This window comes from Odontesthes bonariensis, chromosome 20, assembly GCF_027942865.1.
Source record: "Odontesthes bonariensis isolate fOdoBon6 chromosome 20, fOdoBon6.hap1, whole genome shotgun sequence".
Taxonomy (NCBI): Eukaryota; Metazoa; Chordata; class Actinopteri; order Atheriniformes; family Atherinopsidae; genus Odontesthes; species Odontesthes bonariensis.
The window spans coordinates 20,553,019-20,570,065 of record NC_134525.1 but is presented as its reverse complement, the minus strand read 5'-3'; the positions used below and the strand labels follow the sequence as shown (position 1 = coordinate 20,570,065).

The 17,047-nt window shown below is 38.2% G+C and overlaps 1 protein-coding gene across 2 annotated transcripts in view; it reads left to right on the top strand.

The window, feature by feature from the left end:
- The first annotated feature begins 896 nt into the window (after positions 1-896).
- dlgap1b (discs, large (Drosophila) homolog-associated protein 1b) overlaps positions 897-17,047 on the top strand; it is an 87,048-nt gene continuing 70,897 nt past the window's right edge. For both annotated transcript variants that reach the window (XM_075452269.1, XM_075452268.1), the window contains exon 1: positions 897-1,098. The gene's annotated coding sequence lies outside the window, so the exon portion shown is untranslated. The remainder of the gene's footprint in view (positions 1,099-17,047) is intronic.

Below are 17,047 nucleotides of genomic sequence, written 5' to 3'. Positions count from 1 at the left end.
CTTGACTGTTGAGGAGTTATATTACATCTAATGCACTGCAGAACAGCGAAGTTGAAATGAATCACTGAATGAACACATTACTTTCAACCCAATAATTCCCTGTGATTCTTTTCTACAAGGTACTTAAATGATTTAGTAAATTAACAAAATGGGTAAAAAAAAAAAAAGATCTACGAAAAGGTCACTGTTGTTCACTGAGTCTAAATAATTTCAGACACAACATAGGCTATATGTGTTCCTGCAGCCTTTTCTTTGATTTACACTATATGTTTATTTCTATACAGATAAACAGGGAGTTTCTGTAGAAGTTCCCATCAAGTGCAGCATATATTATCGTGGTGAGGACTGTGTTGAAAACTCCATAGGAAGGCAGTAAGAAAGCTATGTTAGTTATGAACCGTTTATTTATTTATTTATTTTAATACAATGTAAGTCATAGATAGATACATATTTGGCCATAAGCTTTGCATACTGAGTACATACATGAGTATTTTCACTTTGAAAGATGTGCTTGCCAAATTAGCATAATGGATCATTTGATGGCTGATGCTAAATTTAGCCATTAGCGCCTGATAGTGCTTGCGCATGCGCGTCATACATTAGTGAAGGGACTCACTGGGGTAGTGAAGGGATTTATTGATCAATTGAATGCACCTGTGGCACATAGTGATATATTTAGCCCCCCTATTCCCTATTAATTTTTACAGGACACAATAAGTAGCCTACTATACTTTTTTATAGCCTATTAGCCTATAAGAGTTTTGTGTCTAGCCATAATCTCCGAAATGCTTTGTGAACTTGTGTGCACTTAAGCCAGAGCATAGAGCCAGAGATGAATCCAGACTCCAAACTCCACGTCGGGCTTTACCTTTCTCCGTTCATGTGAAGCGCTGCCTCATACGTTCAGTGATGCCTCTGCAGCCCACAGACGGAGCGTTACAGTAACATACTACAGTCTGTGGGACATTACCTTCCAAGTGACGTCCTATGATCGATCCCGACTTGTTATAATTTCATAGGAAAGAAAGCACTTTCAGCGGAATCCACAGGATTACTCTCGAGTCGACTGTCGGACTGCCAGTCTGCTCTGTTGGCAAGGTAAGGTGCAAATGCGCAAATTGTTCTCACGTTTCATTCATTCTGCAGTGAGAATTTGTTTGCATCTGTCATCAGCTTGCCTAAAGCGTACATGTCAATTATTGAAATGTGTTTCGCGGGCACTTTTTTAAACGCAGTCCCGAACATGATGTTCTGTCGTATTGTCTCATTTGCGCACGGCTGCCTGCAGTGATTGTTTTGATTTTCACAACTTTCTCATCATTTCGGAGGCCCTAAGGAAATAAGGTAATTGTTTTTGACAAAGTTGGCAGACTGCGTTTTCTTCGTTGGTACGTTGACAGCAGTCCCTGCCACTTGCCATCAAAGTGATAATGAGTAAATTATCCAATCGCCCCATCCGTGCGCTTTGACGGAAGAACCGCGTCTGCAATTGCGTCTTTGGCATTTTCATATGAGCACAAACTGCAGAATTTTCTTTTTTTCTCTTGTATTATATGCTTAGTGTCTCCCCCCTGTTTCAGTGAAGTAAATTGGAAAGGGCACTGCCATTTGCTGAATAAAGATGCAACTAGCCAGTATCATCACTCTGCATCTCTTGGTCTCTGAGATGTTAATCTGGACACATCTTCATATGTAACAAAAACTCTAAAGCTTTGAAAGCTCAACTCAGTATGGAGGACGACGTGCATTATTTTTCTATGCATGTCAAACTTAGTCAGGCTCACTCAGTCTCCTTAGATATTGGTCGTGCACGAGGTCTTCACCATTAGCACTTGCCCAGATTAAATGTGTGATTCCAGTCATTAAAACACTGCCTGGAGTAAAGCATAAATTAACAACATAACATCTGTAAATTATTCTCTAGACTAACTCCAGCTGTGATATGAATGGACCACTAGTCTGATGTGCACAACCAGTTTGTCTAGGAGGATAAAGCTGTGTTAATGGCTCTTGGTGCAGATGAAAATTATATGCTATCACAATACACCCAGTAATTAGGCTATTTTGTGTGCAGAAGGGCACTGAGCCAGGTGAAAAAAAGGGAATGGAAGTGTTGTTCAGATACCAGCAGAGGTAGAGCAAGAACCAGGGATGGCAAGGATCCCGGATAAGAGGTCAAGGAAATGCAAGTATGATGAAGCCATAAGTAGCCCACCAAACTTAATTAAGCGCTCAGATAACCCAGGAATGGAAAGGTTAAAAGCTGTGGCTCCTGGGTTTGAGGTTGTAAAAAGAGCCAAAGACACACAGATGTACTGATTTTTTCCCATTTCTTGTTATCTTCAGTTTTCTATTTCTGCTAAAAGTGAAAAGGTGCAGAGCGGACAGTTTTGCGAGCGCATTCTCTTATCTCAAAGAAGCGTTCCAACAATCCAGCAATCAGGTGATCTTCCCCTGCCGCCTGTGTGACTTCCGTAAAGAACAAATGTGCGTGCTTTCCTTATTATTCACAAGGCCACAGCATCTGCTCCCCCTCCCGTCCCATCTATTAAATTCTCTGCATTCTTTACTAATAGGACTGACTGCAGAGGCCTCATAGTACTGTGAAGATGAAGAGTTGGTATTTTCCTGTAAAATAACGACGAACTCTGTACCATTGCCTTATCTTTTTTGGGGGGGAGTGGGAGTTCCCTTTTTTTTCCACGGGTAGATTATAAAAATCTTATGACTTGAAGCTGTTTAATGACTACAACCTTTATTCTGTGTCATTTGGTATTGCTCCTGTGCCTCTGTTTCTTGGTTAAAACCCGGTAAAGTCTGCTGTGCTACAAAATACATGTAAACACTGCTTCAATTGCTGCTTCCCAAGTGCTACCGATGAAATATTAAGGACGCTTTTAGGGGAGGTAAGGGCTGTTTTTTTTTTTTTTATATATTTTTCTTGCTTCCTCCATACCTAGACCGTCTCACTTAAATATGCAGATAACACTGTCCAGATGAAAATGTGTCATTGCAGACAGGACAAGATGGCCTTGTTTCTGTGTTGCACTTTTTGAGATTGTCTTTAAAACCACAGAGCCCTGAAATTAAAATGAAATGATTAAAAAAAAAAAAAAAACATCAGGTTTTAAAGGACCAGAAGCAGAAGAGGTGATGACTAGCACTGACATGAATATTGCTTTCTAACACCCTGAGGTTTTACGATAAAAATAAGAGATGATGATGGTAAAGAAGATTTTGCAAAGCCCAGTGATGACATAGCTTTTATTCATAACTTGTCCCTCCCAGGTTTTATTAGGAAAGGCCAGAAGTCTCAGTCGTGTCGTAATGATTGTTGTGGATGACAGCAATGATGAGTCAGCTATCGCTGCGTTCTCTGATGTGCTGTAAATCCTGGCTGTGTTCTTTTCTTTGCTGAATATTAATTACGCTGCGCTCTTCAACAGAGCTGAGCCCTGTCAGTTCCCGCTATGTCTCGATGCTTCTCAGTGGTTCAGTTGAACAGGACATCTTGTATTTCCAAAACATCACTCTCGCAATGAGAAGATTTACAATTTTGGCTCTTCAAGCACTCCCGCACTTGTTCTGTAATCTCAGCCTGAGAACTGTCTGGTGCACTTTGCTGTTTAGATTGGTCGTATGGGAGCTGTCAGCACGCCAATTTAATTTCTTCTGCCTTTTCCCTGTGGATTTTTTATTCTTTTTCACATTCAAGAGAACATACTGTGTTCACCTGGGGGAAACAAGTGGCAGACCGTTTTCTGGGTTGTTCCGAAATGTGAAAGTTAAGCTTAGCTGAAATGTATAAAGCCTTTATTCACTAAAGCCCAGAGACCCTCATGGGGAATATGTGTGCCAGTGCCTATGAAACAGGCCTTGCTGCACCCAGACAGATTATTGTTGAATTGCTGCTCTTTTGAGATTATCTGCCTTTTGGAAAGTTTCAAGCTGAAAGAAACACAATTTGTTTGGATTTATTCTTGATAACATATCATTTTATGAAGTTTTTTTCTTTTTCTTTTCTCTGTACAGACTGTATTACATGGTTGTTTGTCAGAAACAGTTGCTCAACTGAAAAAGACAATTGCGTTTTGGGTCAAACTCAATACAGAGATATCAGCCTGCAACTGAAGCATGAGGCAAATTTGACAGCTCTTACTTACTGTACCACCTTTCAGTGCTATTATACTGTAGGATATGTGTGTGCAACAGCTTTTAACTTCTAGCTATCAAATATCAGAATCAGATATTGTTTACCATTACAGCTCCCCTCTATGCCTGCCTGCTCATGCCTGCAGGTCATACTACAATCTATCCCTCTAGCTGTCTTTGAGTATCACTGCACACAATAAGCACAAAGTATTTTACAGTATGGCTCATCATTTATCCATCCTTTTTCTTAACAGCTTAATCCACATGGGGTCGTGATATTATTCAGAAAATGCAAGCCACAGAAGTGTCCCTTTTTTTTTTTTTTTTTTTTATTTATTTATTTATTTTTTTAGGTGAAGGCAACTTTTTAAAATAATAATTGTTCTTGCAACATAAACTAGGATGTATTTTTGTTAATAGAAAAACAAACTAGTGATGCATTTGTTGGGGTATGGTGTCAGATCTGGTAGGAGAGCAAAGAAAAGAGGAAGAGAGACATGTTTGTATGCCTTCCAGCTATTGGAGCTTGTTCCCACTGTGAAAGGCCACTGCCATTGTTGGGTAACATAATCCACCAGGGAGGCCTTAGGCCAGACACTGGGGAGGACTGCTTACACACACTCTCTCTCACACTCTAAGGACAGATGCAGATCCTTTTCAGAGCTCAAATCAACTGCTGAATGCTAAGTCATTTTCAAGTGTTACTGGACTCGTGTGTGCTGCGAAAGTGCATGCCACACACACTGTTATAATTCTCAACAAAAACTTTTTGCTGTCTGCCTGGCTTGTTTAAGCAGTTTTATTGTTAGAGGCAGATTATGACATTCTCCTCTGCAGGCAAGGCAAGAGGATGGATACAGGGGATGCAGATATACAAATAGCTCCCCTGGGAAAAGTCATCCCAGAGATAACTCTGTCAGGAAGGTTTTAATGAAGTATTGTGGAGTACATGGTAACCTGCAGACATTATGCCAATGATATTGTATCCGTGTGAAGTAGATTTATGGTTAGAGTGGCTCGTAATGGATTTTATGTGGACAATATTGGATTCTTGGCTATCTAATAAGTTCAGACATTTCTCCTTCGAAGAGGCTTGTGATGTACACATGCATAAAAGTACTTAGTACAATAGTAATACAATAATTTTGGTAACATTGTCAGCCTGTTATCTGTTGTATAATAATGTATTTCCTTCATAGCTGCAATTGTTAGTCATTTCGTACTCTAATGGTCGGCAGAAAATTAAGCAAGACATATTTTAAGAAGTGATTTTACAAGGACAATAAATAATTAGCCTTAGCTTGCTGGTTTTCTCATTCAGTTTTTAGATGCAGGTATGAATCTATGGAAAACATTTAGTTTTGTGACAAAGTGTCATAGATTTTTTTAAACGGGTTTCCCTTCTGTAAGTCCAAACAACATTTATAGACTAAAATCAGTAAAGCCAGTAGCAGTGTTTATGCTAATTTCTTTGTACCGCAGTCTGTCAGCATGTGTACACAGTAAAGCTAGGGACTCATTTGCATGCATGCTGAGGCTTTGGATAGTTTAGAAGGCTTGTCTACTAGACTCTCGTTGATGAGAGGGGAGGATTGATGCCTGTTATGAAAAGATTTTATGAAGATCTTACTGCTGTGGCTTTAGAGACTAAAGATTATTGTATCAATGGAACAGACAAAGATAATCCTGTTTAGAGCTAAAGCTATTAGCTTTATTATAAATAGTAAATAAAACATGGCATATTTAAAGCTAAATTAATATTTTTCCAGTTTTTGACCAAATAATAGGTTGTTTTTGTATCCAAAAAATGTCAAGTGAAAACATTTCAGAAAAAAATATTCCATGTTCCTAAACAGATACTCAGTCCATACCACTCACAACTGTCTTGGTAGTGTAATAGCTTTTGTTATCATCTCCACATTTTAAAAATATGCTTTTTTTTTAATGTATGTCCTATTTCTATGGTGTTTAGTTAAATTTTTGATTAGACTTCATATTTTATGGCAGTCATCTTCATTAGCCACTGACATGGAATGATTAGTAGGGCCGCAGTCAGTGTCATGTCAACCTATTTAACTCCTACACAGCACAGGTGTCAAACCCTGCTGCAACAAATTAGTATGACATTTTTACTGTTCTCGTGCACTGATGATGGATTTTGCAATCCAAATGTGCTTATTATATTTTAGTTTGACACGATGTAGTATAACATAGGAACGGTCGTCAATAAAAAGGCTTTCTTTTTTTCTTTTTTTCTATAAAGAAACAGGGGAATAAGAAAATGTCCATGGGTTACGCCTCTATGATAGCTTAAGAAAAAGCTCTGTTGACCCTTTTTTAACCGTTACAAGTCTCAACTTTATCTAAGTGAGGAACTCATTTCACTCGGTACAGCAAAGCTGCTTAGAGACTAAGACCCAAATTTACTAAGCAGGGCCAATTAGCATGAGGCTGCAAATCAAAAAGGGAGCTGTTTGGAGTGTCCGGTTCTCCAGGTGAGGTCCTAAAAGTGTGCAGATTCATAAACACAGCTCCAGTAAGTCCACAAAGAGCAGCACAAATTAGTGTGAGTCTGTTTTTAATTAGGAGCCTGTAAGTGATGCAGGCACAGCTTGCTTCTTTTCATAAAACAGGCCATAAATGCATGCACCTCAGATCAAAAACATCTGGTTATCATTCTACTTTGATAAATAAACTCCTCCTTGAGTATCATGAAATATTCGCTTATCAGTTTAACCACAGTCAAATGTGTTGTTTTTTTTATGGTTCATGATCAGAGAGTACACATGAGTGAGAAAGATTCATTAAATCCTAACATGTAGCTGCATATTTGATAGGGAAAGCCTTTAGAAGTTAACAGACAGCTCATACTGCAGCCTGCTGTCCACCCCTGAAATATCTGTAAACAGAAAATGAAGGCATGTGACCTGTCAGCGCATCACTAAAGCCGCAAACATTAGCCGCTTTTACATATGCCTTTTCAAAGTCATGTGTGAAAGTACTAAGAAAGAATAGTGGTCGAAGTAGATTGCTGCTGTTGCTTCTCTGAGCCTGCAAGGAAGGTAGTAAAAAAAAAAAGTGAAACAGTCTCACCTCATGTGTACTTTCACACATTAAGCCAACGTTGCAGGACTTGCCACTTAGTGCTGCTGTCAAGACTCAGCTAATTCTGTCACGTGATGTGTGTAAGGACACAGTGATGCGGGGCTGAGTCACCTCTGGCATATGTGAATTACGAGGAGTAACAGGGGCGGGTTAAAGACATCTTTTTTCACCTGTAAGGCGCAACCTATGTATAAAAGAGGCTATTAAGAGCTGCAAAAAGTTTTGTTGAAGCATGTGTTGCATAGTACCTTCTTGTCTAAGAGCCAACAATTATCCGTCAGGCATCTCAGGGTGGTTGGTGGTTGACATTTGATGTGATTTGACACTATGTATTTTCTGTGTGCAATGCACTATCTGCATTGTTGTCAGTCTTCATCCATGTCCAAGTGTCCTTTGATTTCCCTCATTGAATAATGTTTGTACTGCTACCCTCATCTGTCCTACCAAGCTTTTTCTTCCTGTGCAGCTTGCACATCATGGCCGCTAATTAGAACTTATCTTTGAGGAAAGTTCAGCCACATCAAGTGCAAAATATACATATGGTATATATGCATAGGAGGGCAAGTTATTAACCAATATATGTCAGATGCTATGACACTGGATACTGTGAACAAAACGTTCAAGACATTCTCCTTCTTCTAATACTTTCTGTCAGAGAGTATCATACATGTCCGATAGCCAAATTCACAGCACATATATTGCTCTTAAGATACATGCATGATGATTTTGTCTAACAACGCTGTGTTTATAAAATCAGGATTTTATTAGAGCAGAGAAATACTCTTAAAATGCTTCTAGCAAACACAGGTTGGAACAGAGTCTTCATAGGCTGAGTTTGAGTCTCAATTTCTGACATATTTAGCAGTGAATGCGAGCAGCTTTATTGGAAATTCAGCTGCATTAATATACACTTGGACTTTACTGTTTTTACAAAAAGTTGCACATGATGGAGTGTGTTTGAAGTGCCTCAGTTCATTTGAGTCTAGCTGAGCATAAACATGTAGTGTGATTTAATCCCCAACCACATTACCTGGTTATGTTAGTCTGGTTTTGAGAAGGTTGATTTCAGTCAGAATATTGTGTTTGTTTGCATTTTAATTTTCGAGAGCCATATAAACGTATTTATGGTGTCCACTTATATTTGAGGCACTAATTTACCATTGTGCCTCAATAATAAAAGCTGAAAGTAACAACTTAATGGTAATACAAGCTTTGTGAGAGGAACCAAACAATAATAGTTCAGTCCTTTTTGCGTTGGCAGATGTTGTTTGACTGAAAATTGTTTTAGAAGTTTCGGGGAGCAAAATAAATGAGCTGTATGAAAAATTGTATGCAGAAACAATTAATAATGCTTTTTACACTGTAATGTTAAGCAATAATGTTATTTTCATATTGAATATGATTCCATCAGCCTTTTACTATGCAGCATACTTTCCACTGAGAAAGACTTCTCCCTGTAAGTCGAAAAGTAGTTCCTCCTTTTTTTTTTTCCCTTCTCTTCCGGATCAGGCACATTCTTGTTACTCACAGTCGATTTGTGAAGATTGGCTTGTTGGAGCATGATGGCTTTTCTTGACCTGCCAGCATCCCTCCATACCACAGCTCTCTGCAGTGCCCTTTAGCAGCTGGCCTGGCCGCCTCTCACTATCTGTGATGGGAGAAGGATGATGACGATGAATCAGAGGCGTGACGAAGATTTCCCTAGCACTGACTACTGTCTGATTTGCTGGGCACTGTCACACAATGAGAGTGAGTGTGATCTCACTTATATTTATACATTACAAAGCTTTTAGGCAAGTGTGGTTTCGCAAACATGGCATTTTTCAACATTTGTTTTTCGTGATGATGAAGTACTTTGTAGTCCACCAATAATATTATTATTTAATTGAAGTTCATAATTTATTTAAATGCTCATTCGTGTCCTTTAAGTGAATTGAAAGTTGTCAAACAACCATTTCTTTCTGCGTAGAAGGACAAGGCTTTAAGATCTCTTCTGCCTTCTAGAGTTTCCATGGGAGGTCTAGACTATCATGTATCCAAACATTGAAGAAAGCCTAAGTGATGCACAGGTTGTGTGTATTTAAAGCAAGGAGATTTATTTAAGAGCCCATTACACAAGATAAGCTGCACAAGGTACTCCTCTAATTGGAATAAAGGAACCTATTTGTAAATGTCTGCAGGTGCCAGGTTTTAAGTGCCAGTTTTAGAGATGAAAAGACAATAAGCAACACAGGGTAATTTCAACAATGGGTATCTTAAAGGGTATACATTTTGTAATGACATGCTTTGATTGATCTGATCAACTCTGAACACAAGTAAAGTATGAGGTTTTTATTTACCTCATCTCAACCCTGACAGAGTGTTACATACAATCTCTGATGCTGTAATCACAGCTTTCTTTCTTCAGTTTTTTCCAAAGCCCTACATACAAATGAAGATATGCTTATTGATCCCTCTCTTGATAGGAATGTGCAATAAGGGAGGATCTGAGGCAGTTGTATGCAGGGAGATTTCACATAATTTTCGATCCAAAATGGCATCATTGCAGACCAAAAGCCCATCCATGCTCCTGATTTTAATTTAGAGTCCCTCAAGCATACTGACAATCTTCCCAGTATAAGAAACTCCACAGGGAGCTTCTTCAGCAGTGAAATCTTGAACCGCTTATCGTCCTTCTGTGCCAGTTTACAGTACTCTTCTTCCACCTCCTGTTGGTATCATCCATTTTTACATTTAGAATTAAAGGAATATGACTGTAGACATAGTCAAGATGTGTACTTCTTCTATTGTTTGTATACAGTACATGAATGCTATATACAATGATTATGATAAGGCTGCTTAAATTATAGGATTAGCAAAGCTAACATCACATGACAGGTGTAATGTTGGGAAAAATACTAATTCCCACATTGATGTGAATGCAACCCATCTGAAACCTAAATAATTGATAAAGGAAGGAGGTCCAGATCTAATCATAACATGTGCTATAGTTTCATATAGGGCCCATGAACAGTGAAATGTCCATGTAAGGAAAGGCAGGGCCCTAAAACTCTGCCAGATTTCATTTCACGCTCTGCAGAGCACAGCCTCTGAGATGGTGACATTTACATGGCCCTCTATACCACCGCTAGTTGCTGCTGGCCCAAGGCACTGGCTAAATCAAGCACAAAGGCCAATGAATGAGGAGGCAATGCGAGTAGAAGAACAAGAAAAATGGCTAATGTGCTGTGCGGAAAAGCACACAAAAACAAATGACGATGTTGATAGAACTGTATCACACAGTTAGTTTTAAAACCCTTCCTTTGGAACTACATGCAATGTAATAATTATGCAGTGATAAATCATAATATTTTCTATAAAGATGTCCTGATGAGGGCAGATGAGAAGCAGGTGTGATAGCAGGAGCAATCCAGACTCGGCCCAGGGCTTCCAGGAAACCTGCCCAGCCCCACCTAAGACTCAGAAACCAAAGCAGCGACACAGCCAAGCATGATCGTGACAGTAAGGCCAGCTTTCCAAGGATTATCTACTCCAAAGACGAACTGTTTATCTCCCTATACCTCCTGACGAATAAATCATTATAATTTCAATACTAGTGAACCAGCATTGAAACTCTGTCCAACTTCACCACACTCGCTCAATCCTTCACTAATCTAATTGTCTTTGCACCTCTGGTAGCTTGGTGTTTCGCCAACAAGAGTAGTGAAAAGCATACTGAGCTCCACATTCCCTCTTTTTTTATAATGACTCGTCCCCTGAGAAGTTTCCCAGTAGGTTCAGGTAAACATGCAAACCAGCTGCAACAACTGAAACAATTCTTGCTACAGTCAAAGCAAGCCCTCGGTCAATAGGAGAATCCCTTTGTTTCTGGAATCATTGCTGACTGCTTTCCCCTTGTCTTCCAGCAAGTCCCTGATTTTGTGCACATCTGCACAATGATTGAGAATACAACATGAAGAGTTGTCCTATGCAGAGAGGAGTTCACCTGTGGGGCCAGATTAACACAAATTCTCTGGTGCTTTTAGTCTTACAACCTTCACTTAGACTTTTCTTTTTGTTTCAGAGCAAGTTACAGTCTAAGTTTTTTTTTTTTTTTTTTTTTTTTTTCACCAGGTGGTATGCAACTGTAACATATCAATCAGTGCATAATAACTTGAGCCTGTTCAACCCAGAAAGCTGTTGTGTTAGACATTCAAGTTAAAACACATTTCAGTGAAATGTTCAATCATAATTATTATGGCAGTACAGTATATTCAGATGTAAAAGGGGACAAGGCAGATGGACATAATGAGGGCAGTAACTCGAGAGCAGGTGGATGTCAGCATTGCTACCACAGCGTTACTGTTGTATTCGTCATGGTGCAGTGAATCAGTACAACTGTCAAGCAGGCGAGTGCACGCTGCTAGTTCATTACAAAGTGGTAAATCAAACTATGGCACATACTAACTGCCATAATGATGCGGTAACAAAGTTAAGGAATCATTAGTGAGCATGTGTCCCAGTGGGAAGGCAAAGGAAAGCAAGCTTAGGGAGGTTACAGCATGACAGATGGTGGCTGTATTTGTGTGTCAGTGTGTGAATGAGTGAATGCTTGGTGCTAGTGCTCAGGGTTGTTTTTGCACAGAAACAAGTGAAAGGAGAACCAAATATGGTATTCTACTTGGTGATATTGATGTCAGCAAGGCTTTGAAATGATGACAGTTGGTTTATTCTAGAATTATTAATAAGGAGGGTGAAGTTTGACAGCAGCATGATTTCAGACTTGTTTATTGATTCGAAGATGATTCATTTGTAAACTTTTTAGTGGCTAAGAACAATGTGGTCGGTATTTGAGAAGCAGTTTTGTTTTATTATTTTATTCAATCTGTCAGTTTGGATGATTTATCTTTGACACGATATATAACACAATACCAAATTCTATGTTTACATGAACTCTTGGTCTTTGTTCACAGAGATAATCATTTGTCCAGTTATGTCTATATAGATTAAGCAAATCTGAGTCTTATCGAGATTGTTTGCAGTTTTTTTTTTTTATTGTTTAGCATAAAATCTTACAAGAGTCCATAAAATATTCAGTGAAATGGTGTAAAATAAATGCAATTCCTTGTGTGGTGTCATTAAGTCAAGCCATTTTGTTCCATGTTGGCTTCAACGAAGGGAAAATTACAGTGGAAGCAAAGGAGGCAGGGCCTGCAACTGTGGTACAAAGCCAAAATATGACTGATGCCAAGGTGGCAGGCATGGAGAAGGTGGGAGGGAGAGAGAACATAAGAGAGCAAACCCTCTTCTCAGTCTAATAATCAACATGGATGGATGTAGAAGGACTGAGCACTATTTAGGGCCAATCATCTAGGTTGCCCCTCTATTGAATGTTTTTTTTTGTCTTCTATTGCAAAGTCCAAAGTACATTCACAGGAGTCCATTTTCTCCCATTTATTATAGTACAGCCTGAACCATGGCTGTACTACAATAAATGGAAAATAGCTCAAACTACAAAACACATCACAGTCAGTAAGTTGTGACAATTTGGGGGCATATGTGTCGTGCACATTTTACTGACTGTTAGTCATTTTATACCCACAGGAAGAAGACAGCATTGGTTATGTCCTTTTTTATGAATCTATTTATTTGTCTTTTCTGGCGCACCTTTTAAGTAAGAATAAAAAAGATGAATGTTTAATCTTTATTTGGGAAAATCCACAATGTACTTTTTAAAAATAATAAACCTGCACTTTTGCAACACTGTTTTAGAAAACTTTTTCTGGCTCTTTACAAGCTTTTGTCCTTGCCAAGTGAGTGACAGTGAATATTGCCTTGTTCTGCATTTTACATGAGAAGAAAGGCAGGTAGCAAAATTATCAGTCACGCTAATTTTGGCTTGTCTCTTTTCTTGATGTCCACATCCACTCTTCATCTAAATTTCATCGAGATTTATTAGTAATTTAATTAATGAGGAGGAAAAAAGGTCACAAGCGCTGAGATCTTTGCACATGTGCGACAGGGAGAGTTCTTTGCTAATTGAGCACAAAATGAACAGACAGCTGGAGGTCAGACATCAGCCTGGCCCTGTGGGCTGGGTGATGGAGCTGCTGTGGAATTAGGAGGCTTTTCGTCCTGTTATTGGTCGCCACTTTTTCAGGTCACCATTCTCGTTGAGCCTTTTCAGGGACGTGCCATTTTTAGTATGAATAATCTAGATATACGTGATAAAAGTGGTTTTGGACTGAATATGGGACAGCAGATTTACAGGAGATCAAAATAGATTTTGGCTAAAACTAACTGTATGTTTGCGTGTAAGGGAAAGATGAATGAAATCCCTGGGTGTAGCAAAATAGCAGTTCTGAAGAATGACTTCAGCACCACGGACAGTGTTGCACTTCATGCATATCACAATGCTTCTTTATTTGTATCGCTAAACTCCATCTGTTCCAACCCACTCACGCATGCAGACACACGCACACACACACATTTAAAATAGAATGTGCATTTTTTTGATTAATGACTTTAGCAGTGCAATAATCTAAGATTCAACTTTCCAAAACAGAAAAGATTTAATTAAAAAGTGATTTGAAATCAGTGTATTCTGTAGTATAAATATGAATTATCTGAATCTGCTTGGAATGTTCATTCCCAACATTTTTGTTTCATAACCCTCAATATAAAAGGATGTTTTTCTCATAGCATGTCTGGGCTGCCTGTGTTTTTGCAAACCCATTTATGTCAGAAGGATGTCTTGTTGAGGTTGTGCACTGCTCAGCTACTCTGTACAGTAGGTAGTGTCTGATGTTGCTTTGATGAAATGGAACAAACCACTCCTCTACCTGACCGTGTTGAGACGCGTTGTATTGTGTTTCATCTTCACTTTACTTGAATATGCATTTCCATCTTACTTACTTCCTAGACTTTATTCAGACACTCATTTCATTGCCCTTTGTAGTCTGGATATGATGGCCCTAGACTGTATTTTACTTTCATAAAGCATTGGTTTCCTTAGAAATTCCTACCTCATGTTCATGTTTATCACATCAATAAGAATAGTATGTGGAAAATACAAACGGACATCTTTTTACGTACTAATTTGTGATCAGAGAGCAAATCAATTAATGCTTTTGTTGATTTTTGCAATGAGATGTATCCAATGCATTATGGACGGCAGACAAGCCTTTGTAGCATGATTAGCAAGCTGTCAGGAAGAGGAAGCTTGTTTTTTAGGATTTTTTTGTCCCTAAATGCTTTCTATACTGCCAGGGAGACAGACAGTGAAAGCCTGCATGTCGAAAGCATGAAATACTGGCATCCGTGAGGACACCCAAATCTCCTTGGCGGTTCTGCTAGAGAGAGAAACGAGTGCAGAGGCAGCAGAAAATGGCTTAGTCAGGGTCATCACTAGCCAATAGCTTTTGAGAGCTGTGACAAGCCAGGGCATTTTCTCAGGCTCCAATAAACTAAGTAAGAAAAGATATTCATGACGCCACTTTTCCAGCAAACACTTTTCTCACGCTCTGCACCAGCCATAATTATCACACATTTTATGGAGTGACTTAAACAAGTATGTCTTTTGATGATGTTTATTGCTCAATAAATAGAATGGAAAAGATCAAATTGATAAATAATACATACCTTTCTTAAAAACTGAATGAAAGTTTCACTGTGCATATGCCTGCTCCGTTTCACTTACATCATACTACCTCTTTGTATCTATCAGTGTGAGACTACAATTTACAAGACACTCTTTTAGCCTTTTTCTGCATTGTGCTAGGTTTCATAATGGTCTATTTTCAATGGATCCATGATCTTTTATCAGCAATGACTTTGTTGCATTTGTTCCTCAACTTGACAAAGTAGTGTTTATGTCAAAACAGTATCTCTGTGTCATTTATTCATTAACACTGGGAGTAAAGCAACTTTACAAAAGGCCTTTTTTCTTCACTTCAAAAATACAGTGACATCAACAACAAAAATATCAAATTGTGCTGACAAAAATTCCCACAGCAGAAATTTCTGTTATTGCAGTTATCCAATTATTCAGCATAATACAAATAAATGTATATCTTATTCAGTATTGAATATTTTAAATAGTTATATTTCTATCTATCGATATATGTATGTATGTATGTATATATATATATATATATATATACATATAGCAGGAGGGAAGTACCCAAGTATGGTTTTAATCAAACCTGGTCTTGATACTTCTGTTTGTATGGCTTTGTTCCCCTTGGTTGCATATGGACTGTAGGGTTAGTATTTGGCAATATGGGTGAATCCACTATGATCACACTTGGCTGTTGAAGTTCAGAAGGCAAAACAACAACATGCATGCTATGCCTGTAAAGCCTTTGAGCATTTGTTTTTATGTAATAAAACTTAGTTCAGATCTTAGAACTTAACATCTATCCTACATGTTTTCATGTTCAGCTGAATTTTTTTTTTTTTGTATTGCTTTTAGAATATTGGCACTTTTCCCTTGCTTCAAAATGCCCAAAAAGATACACCAGCACATACACGGCTCAGTGCAATAGATACCAATGCTGAAAGAGGACAGACATGCATGCACATGCACGACAACAAATACACTTGCTGATGTCATTTGTATAATCTGATGGAATCTGGGCCAGCTTTGACGATAAGGCAGACGGAGGGATGAGCAGTCACTGTCATAATGATTTGATTTGAAGGTGGGGGGAGGTATATGAAAAAAGGGACATTTGTAGATGTGTGCTTGTTCATATGGGTGCATTAATTTTTCTTTTGAGAAGGGAATACAAAGAGCAATCCCTTGAAATAAAACAAAGTGTTTTTATTCTATGTAGATCATTAAATATTTAGTCATTCACGTTTGGCTGTTGTGAAGAGGTGTTAAGGGAAATGTGTAAAATAAAGGAAGATTATTATTATTATTCCAGTAATTTTACAGTGCTGTTAGAGTGCAGTAGAGTTTAGTAAATGCTGGATTTAAATGATCTCCCTTACACCAAGCTGTTGGAAATTATAGATTTCCTTCAGGCCCAAACTTTGTCATTCAATAGTTTTGACTGGGATTCTGTTAACCTCTACCGATGTTGCCATCGCTCTTTTGAAACTCTCATATTTTCAAATGCCAGATAGTTTTAGGCATAATCAATTAAACAGTTTGATGAAAGAAATTTTGCATTTGGTCGAAAGCAATGCAATAAATTTTTGCAAATCCTGGTGAGATTACACCAGGCTCTCAAACATCCTAATTAAGCTTTAAGATCAGATGAATACTTGTACACTGATGATAGAGTGGTTTAGTGTTTTTGCAGCAAATCAAAACACTGATATGTGTAAATGATTATGATGGTAAAAAAAAAAAGCACAGTCATTGTATTCATAAAAGAAAAATAATCATATCTAATGTTTGTACAGTAACCTGTAAAAAAAAAGGTCTGCCCACAGCAGTACAGCTATCTAACAATCAATGTGAGTCTATTGATTTATCTGCAGGCTCAATACAAACTAGACCACACCATACTGATGTGTCAACATCCTCAGATTGCCCAAGGCAAATGTCAATAGGAAAGAATAACTCACTGGTGTGAAAGCGTACAAGAAAGAGGGTAGATGTTGTACAGTGTGGTCCACAAAATATTGTTTTGTGTTTACAATTAGTTACCTCTTGTGTTAATATTCATACTGTTTCCTCATCAATCTCTGAGGTATGTTGCTATTTCAAAAAGCTTGAAGTGGCTGATTTTTTTTTTTTTTTTTTTTTTTTTTTTTTTTTTTTCTTGTTGAACAATACCAACTGGATATATCGTCAAAC